At 34.5% G+C, this 14,937-nt stretch overlaps 1 long non-coding RNA gene and 2 pseudogenes across 1 annotated transcript; 2 read left to right on the forward strand and 1 right to left on the reverse strand.

Annotated features, from left to right (window-relative positions):
* The first annotated feature begins 478 nt into the window (after nucleotides 1–478).
* LOC120141586 lies at nucleotides 479–2,161 on the forward strand. The gene is made up of 4 exons (XR_005517781.1): nucleotides 479–528; nucleotides 1,038–1,277; nucleotides 1,403–1,479; nucleotides 1,924–2,161. It is a non-coding gene; the product is annotated as an uncharacterized LOC120141586 (long non-coding RNA).
* A 1,383-nt stretch (nucleotides 2,162–3,544) lies between these two features.
* Nucleotides 3,545–5,987, forward strand: LOC120141585 (annotated as a pseudogene).
* Nucleotides 5,988–6,518: 531 nt separating this feature from the next.
* LOC120141564 lies at nucleotides 6,519–9,434 on the reverse strand (annotated as a pseudogene).
* Nucleotides 9,435–14,937: the final 5,503 nt, after the last annotated feature.

The following is a 14,937-nucleotide window of genomic DNA, read 5'->3' on the forward strand; positions in this document are numbered from 1 at the left end:
TAAAAAAAAAACTAGATCATTTATGCTATCTTTTTTATAAAGTTTTGGTCATAGAGACTTTCGTAATAACATTAATTTATGATCATTTCATCTAACTTTCCTCACACGCCCATAAGTTATTTTTATTAATCTAAGTTGAATATAAAATAGTATTTGTTTAAATATTTTTTTACCATCTAACATTAAATATTTACACTCTAAATATTTATGAAACTTGAATCTAAAACTTCAAAGAACAATAAAAATTCATTTATTATTAAGATAGCTTTGTTCGTGCTATCGTCTATAAGTTATTTATCTTTCTTGAGGTCTATGAATCTGAGTTTTAAGGCCCGTCCACAGGTTGCTCATCTTTTCCTTATGTATTCCACTTGACTTCAAACGGGCTTGAAAAGAAGTTAAAACCAGATTTCATTTGGGCCCGACCCACTGACAGCTATAGTTATTATTCCACGAAACTAAAGCGTATGTTGTTTCACTGAATCACCCTCTCCGCCTCTCCAAAGCTGCCTTATCTGAGACACATCAGTAAGTTCCCTTTCTTCTTTCTTTTTTTTCTTCGAAAGTGTTATTTTGTTCTTCATGTTTTGCATTTTCAACTATATTTGTAGATTCAAATGAAAATTAATTAAACTTTGCATTCAATTTAGGGCTAATTATTAAGTATTTTAAATGAATTTGGAGTTATGTTTTACAAGAAAGTTTGCAAATTATGCTTCAACACCTATTTAATAGGGTACTTTAAATTTTTTTCATTGGTTCGGTTTCCCCCTTTTATTCGAAATTATTTTCAAATATTATTATATGAATGATCCGGAAGGGGATATCTAGCAATCAATATAATTCACATTAACTGATTATTTTTCTGTAATTTTCATTAATTATTGAACAATTGGGTTTTTTTCTCTTTTTGCAAAGACTTCAATCTGGGGATAGGGTTAGAACTTTTTTAATTACCACCTTGTTAAACCGAGTTCTGAATCGTGTAAGTTTCTGCTGTAACTTATAACCCGAATCGTGTTGGTTGGCTTGCTTAGTTCTTGTTCGTCATGGGAAGTTGCGAACAATTTAAGGGGACTGGCCATGCTAATGATCAAACCATGGATGAGGCTAGGACTATTAATCCCAGAGCTCAATGGAATCAAATGGGGTACGAAGGGAAGACTGCGGCGGTTCATGAAGAAATGAAAAGGATGAACAGTCTTCCTGCGACCAGTTCTTATGTTACACATCGCAGGCGTGTTCTTAATAAAATTCTTCAACTGTTGTCCATTCAGGTAATCAAGATCTGGTGGCTTGATTGGTTTTAGTATTGATACCCTAAAAATCTAAAGTTGAGTTGAAAAAATGCATTTTGTAAAAGAGGGGTTTCATGCTTTATTGCATTTTTTGTATATGCTAGAGAACTGCTTCACAAGAAGAGGAGTTGGAGTTACTCTTTGCTGGGTTGTCTCTATGAATGGTTTGTCATCTCAAATGGTAAGCTTTTGAACTCAAACTCGTCTACAACAATCAGGATGGTTTTTATTCTTTATGTTTTAAGATGATTAGTGCAAGCTTACGTAGAATTCGAGGTGGGATTCTATTAAGCTCTGGGTTAATCTGCATACGGTACTTCTCAATTCTCATTACATCTTATCACGCATTGCCTCGCAACATATTTGCAAGCCACCGTTTAATTCACATAGGGTAATACTTATTACATAGTGCATCATAACTTGTTCAAAAGTTATCGATTCATCCGCATAGGGTAATGCGTATTAAATATTATAGTGCACCTTAACTTAACCTGCATCCTAACTTGTAAGCTACCTATTAATACTGCCAATAGATCGGCGAATCATAGCAAAGTAGTTCTCATGCCAATGGAAGTTGTATGCATTTTTCTGCGGATATCTCTCTCTGAAATTGTTAATATTGCAGGTTGATTAACATCATGTCAAAGCGTTAAACAAGGATCTGTTGGGTGAAAACCTCTATCTGAATGTCTTGCACTATGTAAAAAGTATCTCATAGTCTAATGTCTAATGCATTGCAGATATGTCTTGTAAACTATCTGATCACATGCTTTTCAGTATGTTTAGTAGGAGAAAGGCTGCATTATCCTTTTTTGACAATAATGCATATGGTACGAACTAAAGAATGGGATATCTCAATTACTTCAGAATTCGTATACAATGTTGAGTAGGGAAGATTATAGGCTCTTCTATAAATGGGATTTTTTCTTTAAGCTGGACATGGGCTTGGGTTAAGAAAAAGGATTAACCTTGCAATGACAACGGCATTTAAAAATATAGGTGAGTATTCAATCGAGTCGAGTGGAAAAAATCTAATTCTTCGAGTTTACGAGTATAATTTAGCATTCGAATTTTATTTGAATTTTTTCGAGTTGAGTTTATATAGCATATTTATAATGTTATTTTTTCAAAGAATGGATGTTGAGGGCAAAATATTGATGGGAGGACAGAGTTTGCAAAGAGTTATAGTTGGAGGATCAAATTAAATAAATGTAAATTTGAGGTGGTCTATGTTGATGCACTGCAAAAGGTGAACCATCACTTGTCTGATCCCCAAACCCGATCCAGAATCTCCAGGGTAGCTACTGATGCCAAGAATGCCATCATTGAGGGCCTTAAATCCATCCCTTGTAATCAACATAAATACACGCTTACATATGATCCTTTAAGAACTTTTCAAATGCAAGGAATCTTGATGAATAATTGGACGTATGTGTGTCGAATGTAAACTTATGTCCTAAACTCACACCGAAGTTTGAGTAATATTGTCCTGCACAATGTGTATTTTAGCATTTTACTAAGTTTGCAGATGCATATCCAACATATAAAATTGTGTCAAAGTCCAACAGCGATGATAATAAGAAGGTAAAAAGTGAGAACGAGTCCAAGAAACATAATGAAGAGTTGAAGACATTGCAAGCCACAGTAAGCAAACTGGAGAAATAAGTCAATGTTTCGCGAGAGCATGCAGCGGAACAAGCTGTAAAGATGAAGCCGCGAACCACGATTGAAGCTTCTGTGAAACCAGAAAGCAAGAATCAAGTCCATTCGATGAAGGAACTCATCCGTAGCCATTTCTAGAGGTTGAAACGATGGTAGAATGTCAAGCGTGATCCACGCATCTTTGTTTAAATTACAAGACATGTTTTTTGCTGTATGAACTGAGTCATGGATGACAAATTTTGTGGATGTACTAACGTCTTTTCCCCCAAGGGTTGGCATAAGAAAAAAAATCAGTTTCACTTTCAAGTACGATCCACACATGTTTGCTGAGAAAAACAAAGTTTTATTCTAAGTTGTATAAGATGTTTGTTCTACTAGTTGTTTTCTATGTTTCCTTCATTGAGTTAGCTCAGATGAAATCCCAAACTAGCTAGATGACACCTCTTACATGAAGATATTGGGATAAAAATAAATAAATAAATAAACATACCCGTATCCGAAACAACCGAATCCAAGTATCATTATCATTGCTCCTTTGGTTTCTCTAATTGCAATTCTTTTCCTTTTTTCATGAATCTTGCATCTGATACTTTGCCTCAATGAATTTTATTTTGCTTCATTATTAACTTTTCTTGCAAAACAAGCAAAACTTTTAGCAGGAATCATCATAAATATCTACCCTTCTCCTCTCTTTCATAGTTGCAGTTTATCATCTTCTCTATTTTTTCCTGGTGTTCTTCTCTACTGACAATCTAACACAGTAGCCAAAAGTAACAGGTAATTGCCATTCTTCTATACTATTGTTTGAAAATTTATTCTTTTGTTATATCTTATAGATCAATCCGTACTCTATTTTATTCTATTTTTTTTTCTCTACTTTGTTCTGATTTAATCTTTCTTGAAGTATTCGTGTATGATGTATATTAAGACATGAATATGAAGATATGACCTTTTTTAAGTACATGAAAAAAAAATCTCAGAGAAAAACCATAAGAAAGAAATGAACATACTTGCATCCGACACTTAGAAGAATCTAGGTAACATAGTATGGTACACTGCAGAAACATGGATACAGGCAGACATAAAAATGCAACTCTTTCAAATTGTTTTAAATACTTTTTCCAGATCTGTTCAACTTAGAATCATGTTCTTAACTTTGAATATTTCAAATAACAACTAAAGATTAGATGTGCTTTCTATTCAATTCAGGTTTTCATCAGATACAAGCCGATGGCTTCTACGTCCAACTTAGTTATTGGAACTGCAAAGTTTATATTTGCCCCCATTGAGAGATGCTTGAACTTCAACAGAGATTTAAATGAAAATATGAAGATTCTGAAAAAACTTTTTAAAGAGTTGAATGCTGTTAAGGAAGATACTGAACTGAGAATAGTGTGGACATTCATGGTGGGACAAAGCAGACAGAAGAAGTGAAAATCTGGTTGGATGGCGTTCAGAGGATCAAAACGGAAACTGAAATCATCGAACAAAACGCTGGAGAAAATAAGTTCCTTTTGCGGGTGCTCCTCGGAAAGCCCGTTCAGGAAAAGGTCGTGAAACTCAAGTCATTTCTCAGGAAAGGCAAATAATTTCTTGGCACGGTGAAGTCTTTCAAGTACATAATTATTGGTGGCAGAGTGTCAGCAGGATATGCAGCTAGGGAGTTCGATAAGCAAGGCCTTAAGCTTGGGCAGTTGGCGATTATTTCGACAGAGGCTGTGGCACCTTATGAACGTCCTGCATTAAGCAAGGCGTATCTAAATCTGAATCCAAAGGCAGCTGCAAGACTGCCTGGATTCTATGTCTGTGTTGGAAGTGGAGGTGACAGATTACTTCCTGATTGGTATAAAGAAAAGGGAATCCAATTGATACTCGGAAATGAAATTGTTACAGTAAATCTTGGTTTGAAGACTCTCATAAGTGCTGCTGGAGAAATCTTTAAGTTTCAGACATTGATAATTGCAACAGGTTCCACTGTTATAAGATTGACAGATTTCAAGGTAGAAGGAGCTGATGCCAAGAACATCTTCTATCTGAGAGAACTAGAAGATGCCGATAAGCTTGTCGAAACGATTAAAACGAAGAATAATGGAAAGGTTGTGATTGTCGGAGGAGGGTACATTGGTCTTGAAGTCGCAGCATCTATGAGAATCAACGATTTCTCTGTCACGATGGTTTACCCTGAGCCTTGGTGCATGCCTAGGCTTTTCACCCCTACAATAGCTGCATTCTATGAAAGTTATTATGAAAATAAAGGGATCAAAATCATCAAAGGAACAGTTGCAGTTGGCTTCAATGCTAATGCAAATGGAGAAGTTAAGGGAGTGGCTCAAGGATGGCAGGGTGATCGAAGCCGACATTATTGTCGTAGGTGTCGGAGCAAGACCCTTGACAAAATTATTCAAAGGACAGCTTGAAGAAGAGGAAGGCGGGATTAAAACCGATGGATTCTTCAAAACAAGCATGCCTGTTGTATACGCAGTCGGAGATGTAGCCACTTTCCCGTTAAAACTATAGAACGAAACAAGTAGAGTTGAACATGTCGACCATGCCCGAAAATCGGCCGAACAAGCTGTGAAGGCTATTAAGGCAAATGAAACAGGTCAAGAACTTGAAGAGTATGATTATCTTCCATCCTTTTACTCTCCGTCCTAACTTTCATGGCAGTTCTATGGAGACAATGTTGGTGAAACCGTGTTTTTTGGAGACAACAATCCATTATCGCCGAAGCCGAAGTTTGGATCTTACTGGATCAAAGATGGAATGGTTGTTGGAGCTTTCCTTGAAGGTGGGACTCCTGAAGAAAACAAGGCTCTTGCTAAAATTTCAAGACTCAAATGTCCAGTTGAAAACTTGGATCAACTTCAAAAAGAAGGGCTTTTATTTGCCAGCAAGTTTTAAAATGTTTATGATTTGTTTTTAATGGGACAAAATTCAAAGGTTGTCATTGTAGTTTGATCTATATGCAGTTCATGGCTTGCATTTGCATTTGCTTGTTTAATATTTGTGTTATGGATTGACTGCAATTTTTCCAAAGGTTGGTTTCAATTCAACTTCTTTCTTTGTGTGTATATAATCCAATAGCACATATAATCCGATAGGATCACCACAAATTCATGATCATGAACACAAAAATTAACAATATGCCTTGAATACACATTGCATCGATAAGCCATTCCGATGTCGTGGAAAAAGTGCAAAAATCAAGGTGTCCAGTGATTTGAATAATATAGATATGTGAAGAAACATATGTATTGGCCCCAAATATGAAAACATCAATCTATACAACATACAGGATACAACATATCTAAGTTTTATTGTGGCGTCTGATTCTGGGAATACAATGACGTTCGATCATTACCGAAAACCACCATACCTACATAATGAACCAATGGATCCCTGAATTTGCAACCAATTTGGCAAAGGAATAATTTACGACATTTGAAATGTCAACAAAGAATAACCTACCTATTTCGATTTATGTACCTGCACCAGAGAGGACATTAAATTCCTTCCACTCATGGAGCATTACCATGCATCAGGATCAGTCTTGAGTACACAAAAATTCAAAGGCACTGATAGCTAATTTAGACTGTATTTAGCAACGGAGCAGATATATGATGCCTGCCCCCCCCCCCCACCTCTTCTTGCATTGGATATGCTAGTAACCAAGGTGTTATACGTGATTCCAGCAGCATTAGCTCCCACAAGCTTCGATCCAATATTATTTATCAGATAAACCAATTTGCTTTCTTCTTCTCCAGTTACCATCTGTAGCTCATGTGCTTGTTCACGAGATAACGTCGTGTACAGGTGCAATGGTTGATTTGATAATGGGTCACCGCTTTTTTTCCAGCACCTTTCTCATATCATCTTTGCAATTATCAGAAGTAATTCTCAAGAGTCCCAATGATTTAGGTTCTTCTGTTAACGAATTGAACACAAATGAGAACTTCCCATATACTAGATCAGGTCATTTGAATAGACTGACCAAATGATCACTGTTTGGTCCAAAATTACGCTGCGCAAACCTCCTAAAGTAGTTTTGGTGACCTCTTGTAGCATGGAGAATACGTGCAGCTTCCGTTAACCCACTCAAATAGGCGCCATGCATGGTGGCCGGATATTGCCGTGTTGTGGCTTCACCAGCAAAAAACAACCTATTGCCTATACTTTCTGCAAGAATATCATAATCCCTGCCGGATGAGTGTACTTAACATGAGAGTATGAACCATATGAAAAGGGATCATTTCCCCATCTTGTACAAATTGTTTGCATAGTATCAAGCACATATACACCTTTTGGACCATAAATACCTGCAAGGAAAATCAATAGATCACAACACTGATTTTTTCCCATTGAAGATATTGGAAATGTAAAAGCAAAATCATGAAAAAAAAAGAGACTAATAATCTGTTGACATTTGTCACAAGTTCAAAAATAGTTTGCTTAGAACGTGATGAAGCAAGAGGGAAGGATCTGTGTGTTCAAATGTTTGTGCAGCTTCAAACGGTATGGTAGCTGTAGAATAAAAAGAACTCCCCACGGTTATCACTAGTTTCATTTAGACATCCAAACGTGTCTAGCTCTTCTCCCCAGAAATCATGAGGGAAAATCATGGCAACTTTATTCGGGAGCCCAAAACCCAATCTGTTAATCGCAGCTAGCTTTCTTTGAGGTAACTCCGGTTCAAATCTAATGGTCTTTCTCTTTAAGACTCCAAGAGGCACAGTGCAAAGAACCATATCAGATTGGAATGCTTGATTACCAGCAACAATCTCAACTCCCTCAACACCACATCTAATAGCATCAACTCTTTTCCCATAGATGATGGGAACCCCATCAGATAATGCCTTTATCAACCTCTAGTTCCCTCCAGCAAGAAAACAATGGTCTCCATCCATCTCATAAGGATTATCCTGGTCCCAGTAGGCAGCTGACAAGTAAGAAAGACATCCTGTATTTGCATATTCCAAATTAGCAAGATGCCACTCCAAAAGTTGCCTCTCCCCCGGATTTCTAGCCACATTATACAACCGTCTGTTCTTTTCCAGAACTGATCCCAGAGAAATATGATTAGCAAATCCATCAATTATTTTTCTCAGTTCATTAACTTTGTCAAGCATTTAGTTAAAGATAATTTCAATCCTGGAATCAATTTCCTTCTTGGCAGGAACCCCATCAGGTTTATATAAAGGGCAATTATCTCAGACCTTATGAGGTGGAATAGAAAGTTGCCTAGCTAGAACTCCAAGAGGATTGGCATGGATGCCAGTGATTACACTACCACCAAGATCCACAGCAGCGCGTTTATCCTTCTTACCCATCTGTTGAGTATAAACTCTTCCCCCAGGCCGATTTCTCCCTTCTATAACAACTACCTTGAAACCAAAAGATAAAAGTTGCCTTGCTGCTGCCAAGCCAGCAAGTCCAGCTCCAACTATTATCACAGAAACCTCAGTTGCCTCCTCTGGGATGTAAGCGGAAAATGATGGTGAAACTCCAAAATTAATATACCCATTATGGAGAAGGAAATCATAAGCAGCAGACAACAAATGTTCATATTCATTACTCACTATTTCTTTTATATGTCCCTTAGTTAACCATATCTGCACATTACTCCTTCACCGAGAAAGAATATGATTCCTAACAACAATATAATCATTTTGCTTTTTTTCCAACTAATTCTCTTACCACGCCTGCTTTAACTTCATCCTCAATCAGTGCATCAATTGGGAACCACAAAGATAATGCTATCATTGCCTCAGTTTCAGTCTCTTTCTCCAACTCCTCCTTTGTTCTAATCTTCCTAATCGAACCACCTATGTGCTTCTCTATGAACTCGTCCATTAAATTCTCATCATAATTCTTCTGTCCAGATTTCTTCCTCAACAACCTCTTCGACACCAACGCTTCTGAATCAGGCGTCTCCATAGCACTTTTTCTTCACAAAATCAACTCCTCAAAGTCCTTCAAAATGCATGAAAACTACCAATCCAATCAAAACAAACGTTCATTTCATACAAAATCTAATATGAAGGCATTTCCTTGACCCTAAAATTCCAATGAACTCAGTGAATTTCTATCTCAAAAACTAATGTTTTTTATTACAATTTTATGAATAAAACATCAAGAACTGAATTTACCCGAATTTTGTCCAAATTTTATACATTTTCTGGCAAACTTAAAATTACAGGAAAAAAAAAAGATCACAAACTATCGCAACTCTAACAACAAGAGCCCATTTTTCTTTTTCAAATTTACAATTACTAAAAAATGACAAAAACATCGAAATTAGTTCTCTGTTCTGTACACTCAATTTGGTTCGTAAAGAAACCTGAAACAAAAGGATGCAAGAATGTGTTGAGGACTAGGAAGAGTGGGCGACTCACCTTCACAAGAGATGGAGTTGAGTCTTGAATTTGAAGGATTTTAGTCGGCCAGAGGAAGTTTAATTAGGGTTTTCCCATCAGGTGACGTCGAGAGCTGTGACCAAAATTAGAAAATTGGAGGGAATTTTGAAAACTTAATTATAAAATAAGTGTCTAACTAATTGGTATCTAAATTATTTTTTAAATCATATAATATCTAAAAATATTACTATTTTAATTGTCTCGATTTAAAATAATTTTTAAAAAGAATTATTAAGTGACATATGTCATAATTTGATAAATTTAAAATTTTATTTTAAAAAATTATAAAAAAATTATTAAAAAAAATTAAACTCCCTAATTTTTTTATTATAGTCTCATTTAGTTTAATCACCAATCATTTTAGGTAACATATTCGACGACCGACTACCTATATATCATTGATCACCCACTAATTAATCACAACCCTTGTTATCATCTTAAAACTCAAAATTTCTAAATCTATATATTTTAATCTCTAATCCCTAAAATCACATATACTCAATCTCTTAAATTTCTTTAGTCGATCGTGACAATCTATTGTTCAGCCGACTGTGACGATCGACCTTTTAACCATTTGGTCGGATGTTAGTCTGTCATTTAACCTTTGACAGTTTGGCCATGAAAAACTAAAAAATGGGAGGGGAGGAAAAGTGGGTATGCGGATTATTGGTTTTTTTAAAGATTTTTTTAAAAAATTTAATTTTGTGATATGTATTATTTAACGAGTTTTTATAATTATCTTTATAATCGAGACACTTAAAATGATAATATTTATAAAATAAGATATTTGGATGATTAAAAAATAATTTAAACATCAATTCATAAAAAAATAATATAGTTTAATCACCTAAATTAAGCAAATGATCAGTAATGTTAAATTATAGTTTTCACTTCTGATATTTTAACAGTTGTAAATTGACCACCCAACATCAACAATTGTCACTTTCAATGACGAAAAGCTGACATAGAGTATTAACTGTTTACTTTATACCTTTTGACCACCATTTTGATCAGTCTTCCTCTTGAGTCTCCACTCTATCATCTCCCCACTCTAAAAGAAAGCACTGCTAAAATATAAAGGGGTTTCCTTTATTCTATATAGCCAGAAAACAAGCTTTCGCCGCTACCATCTTATGCTCTAGCGCCGCCGCCGCCGTTTTGGTTAATCACCTAAAGTTTCGCCACCGTCCGGGGACAGATATATCAATGTCGTCGCTGATCTATTCCGATTATTTCAGGTAAAGCCATATCAAGGAACTAATATAGTATAATCTTTGTTATTATTTTGTAAACACTAATCAAAGGATAAATGCCTTCTTCCAGTATACCTGAAAATAAATAAGTAGAGAATGATGGTGATGAACACATGACACAATACTGAACTCACCCATAAGCTTAGTAAGGAATTGAAAATTGACCAGTAGGTTGTTGTTGGATATAAGCTGAGGACCATGATAACCAGGTGGTTCCATTAATCCAGGACCAGTAGTTGGTCCAAACCGTCAGTGTTCCTAAATTAAATCTATTGTAAATCTCTAATTTTTAGATCATAACCAAGATGAAAATGCTTCTTTAATATAGCAAAAAAACAAACCTCTTTAGAAAGAATAGAAATGGGTTTTCTAACATTTGAAATACCACTTCCAAGTTTAAACATATGCTAAAAAGAAATGGGAAGGGAAGGGAAGAAAGAAAGAAAGAAATCATGTTGAGAAATTGGTGTACGAGAAGAAATCATGTTGAGAAATTGGTGTACGAGTCCTTTGAGCACCCAATGCAACAAGATTACAGTTGGCTCGCCTTCCATCAATGATAGGTGAAGGGTTTTGACATGCTCTCGAGCTGTCTTTGGATCCTTAAATGTAACCTCGAAATAAAAGATGAACCAAAAAGAGTTATTTTTCATTGTCATGGCATGAAAGGGGGGAAAATTAAGCCTTTTGATCAATAGAAAGGGATCAAACAAGCTTACAAAGCCATATCCCTTGGATCTTCTGGTATTCTTATATGAAACAATCGGAATAGAGCAGCGACGGTAATGATATATCTATTGCCGGACAGCGGCGAAAATTTAGGTGAGTAAGCAAAACGACGACGGTGACGCTAGAACATAAGATGGCAGCTGCGAAAGCTTGCTTTCTGGTGATATAGAATAAAGGAAATCATTCTTTATATTTTAGCAGTGCTTTCTTTTAGAGAGGGGAGATGATAGAGTGGAGAATGAACTGGAAGATTAGTCAAAATGGTGGTTAAAAGGTGTAAGTAAGCAGTTAACATGCTACATCAATTTTCCGTCATTAGTATCGGTTGTTAATATCGTGGGACTGATTTGTAACAAACGATAATGTTAGTGATCGATTTGTGATTTTCGAAACATAAGTGGTGAAAACGAAATCTTACTTAAACATTAGTGACCATTTGAATAGTTTACGGAAAATATAAAATTATAATAAAGGATAAAACTTTTTAAAATTTACTATAAAGAATAAAGATTTTTAAAATTTATAATAAAGGACAATTTTTTAGAATTTACAATAAAAGGACAAAACTTACAGGAATTTATAATAAAGAATCCATTCAAAGGATACTCTTGATTTGTGTTGGTTCACTTGAAGAATTGGGTGTAGGGACGGCAAACAAGTGGGATGGGTGCGGATATCCCCTTCCCCATCCTTATATTCACATAATATTTTTTTTACTTATCATCGAAGATGGGTAAATTTTTTAAATCCACATCTACCCACGATGGTACATTATTAAATTCATCTCCACAACCATTACCCAACTGAATACCCACTACGTATGTTGTACCTGCCTGTACCCGTCCATACCTATATGATAACAGCCTTACAAATTATATAAGCAACAAAACATAAAACAAACATCTCCATTAAGAAGCATAATAAAATAAACGAATGATTATATGAGTTAAAAATTAACATAAATTTTAAAATAAACTAAAGTCTTAATATATATAAAACATCTCAATAAAAGACATAATTAAAGTCTAAAAACATAAATGAAAAACATATAATATTTTTATTATTTAGCACAATATTCTCAAATTTCAGGTGATATTTGTCATGTCGGTTACTCTAGTATAACAATCATCATTATCTATATATTTTAATTGAGAGCGCTCTAATTTAAATTTGCTAGAACCTACATTGAAAACCTAGAATTGCGATGAAAAAAGATATGCAGATTTAGAAAGAAAAAAAGTAAATCTTTTGTTTTCTTTAAAGGAATGTGATGTACTTTAAATTTAATTTAAAAAGAATGTGCAAAGAAAAGTTTGCAAGAAAAAACTACGTAGAAAGAAAAGCATGAACTAGTCTGATAAAGAAAAATTGATTCTAAAGAGGAAAAAAATTGACTTTAAAAAAATTATACCTAATGTTTAGTTAAATTATAAGTCATTTTATATAATTTTAAGATTTATAAATTAGTTTTTGAAAGTATACGTAAATTCATAATGATTTAAAATTTATACAGTAAGTAATTAGTGGGGTGGGCGGATGTGAATCGATAAGATCTCAAATTCATTATCTACCCACTACCCACAATGGGTATGACTTTTTATATCCACATCCGCCCACTACCCATTAAACTTATACTTATTTTCGCCCTAATTTAAGCGAGTGCGGTATTGAATCCACAAAATTGTATCAATCTCTCATCTCTAATTGGGTGTTTATTGAAATCTGAGCAACGTAAATAAAATTGGTGTTTGCAATACCAAAATCAATAGACTAACCATAAACTCTCTTTTAGAAGCACGCATTATTGCTACTGGATCAATCATTTCCTACAAATTTGGTTACTTGCATTATCACTACAGCACACCAACAAATCTTTCATTCAAGAACTTAAACTCTCTTTTAGAAGCACGCATTATTGCTACTGGATCAATCATTTCCTCCAACACGGACCGGAAATGCACTACTTCTGCAATAGATTTTATGAAAGCAATCATGTTCAGTCACTTCATTTATCCGATATTTTCACCGTATTAAAAAAATTCTTCTTATGTATTTCATTCTCTAGTAAAAGAAATAAAAGCAGTCTGATTCCAAAACTTCCTTCCAGGTGGGCGTGCTGCCTGTCCTACTGAGTGTACATCCGCGATCAGATTCCGATACGTCCGAGGATGACATATCTGCTGTTGGACAAGACAAAAGTAGGTGGTAAAATGAAAGAACAAACAAAAGCATCGGACCAAACATGCATCTTTGATTTCTCAATTAAATCGTCTGATTGGACACTTCCAACATAAGAAAGTTAAAGAACACAGATTCATCGAGAGTTTAATTTTGAACAAACACCACCAGGTCAAAGATGATAGTATAAAGAAGAGCAAATCTGTCTTTGTTTGAGTAGTTATACATGATGAGAACACAGAGCAAGTGAACAACTCGATTGTGAGTAAAGTAAATACCAGGGTAAAGCTATAACTACTCCACTTACTGGCATCTTTATATTAACCCCTTGACCCTTGGTCTAAGTTCATACGATGGTTATCTAGCTAGGTAGCTTAATCTTCACAGCTTTTTATCCTTTTATCTTCACTTCATCTCTTTCCTTAATTTGTTTTCAACTATGAATCAAGATCAATCCAGGCCAAGTTCCGACATGGTTCCATATGATCAAAACTATATCAAAGGTAAGCTTCTTCTTTGTTTAGTCATCATTTTATAAATTCACCCATAACATAAAATTATATATCCATCCCTAATTGACGGTGATAATAATAGATACTCATGTAATCCCAACACCACCAAATCCTAATTGCGTAGCACCAGATTATCCAACCACACACGCTGCCGCTGCGGGGAAAACTGAGGACAAAGGCGCTGGATTTTGGAGTGGATTGTAATCTCTCTCTCTCTCTCTTTGTTTTAGATTCATTATGGTATTTAAGCTGATTTTTTTTTTTTTTGGTTTTATGCAGTTGTAGCGGCTTGTGTTGTTACTGCTGCCTTGACATTTGCTTCTGAGACTGTGGAAAGCTTGTTTTATTTGGTTTCCATCAATAGTAATATTTAATCTTTATGTTTATCAATTAATGTATTTTAATCTTTGTGTTTATATCCTACTTCTGTATATTGCTTTACTTCTCATAATCTTATAAGATAGTTGATCTTCCTTTTGTATCTTGCTTAGATTTTATTTTGGTTAATCTTTTATTTGTTTTTATTTTTCTTAAGTTTTTGACTAATTGATATCTATTAAGTATGGGAGAAGCTTATTATTAAATGACTCTTTTAATTTAATTTATTTTATTTAAATATTATAATTTAAACCCGTAGTATTATTTAAAAAATTATCATCTTATTAAATTGATTAATAATTGATTATAATATCAATAATTCTAATATCATCACAAAAATGATATATCTTCTTACGATACTACTACAACAATAATATTTAATCTCAATACTTTATATGATTATGTGATAAACACAAGTGAAAAATAAAATTATCAACTTGATTTCATGCGAGTTTAACTCCAGATAAATATTTATAATTAGAAAGATAATAATAAGATTTTATTTGAATTTAAT

Source organism: Hibiscus syriacus, unplaced genomic scaffold (assembly GCF_006381635.1).
Source record: "Hibiscus syriacus cultivar Baekdansim isolate YM2019G1 unplaced genomic scaffold, ASM638163v2 tig00110812_pilon, whole genome shotgun sequence".
Classification (NCBI taxonomy): Eukaryota; Viridiplantae; Streptophyta; class Magnoliopsida; order Malvales; family Malvaceae; genus Hibiscus; species Hibiscus syriacus.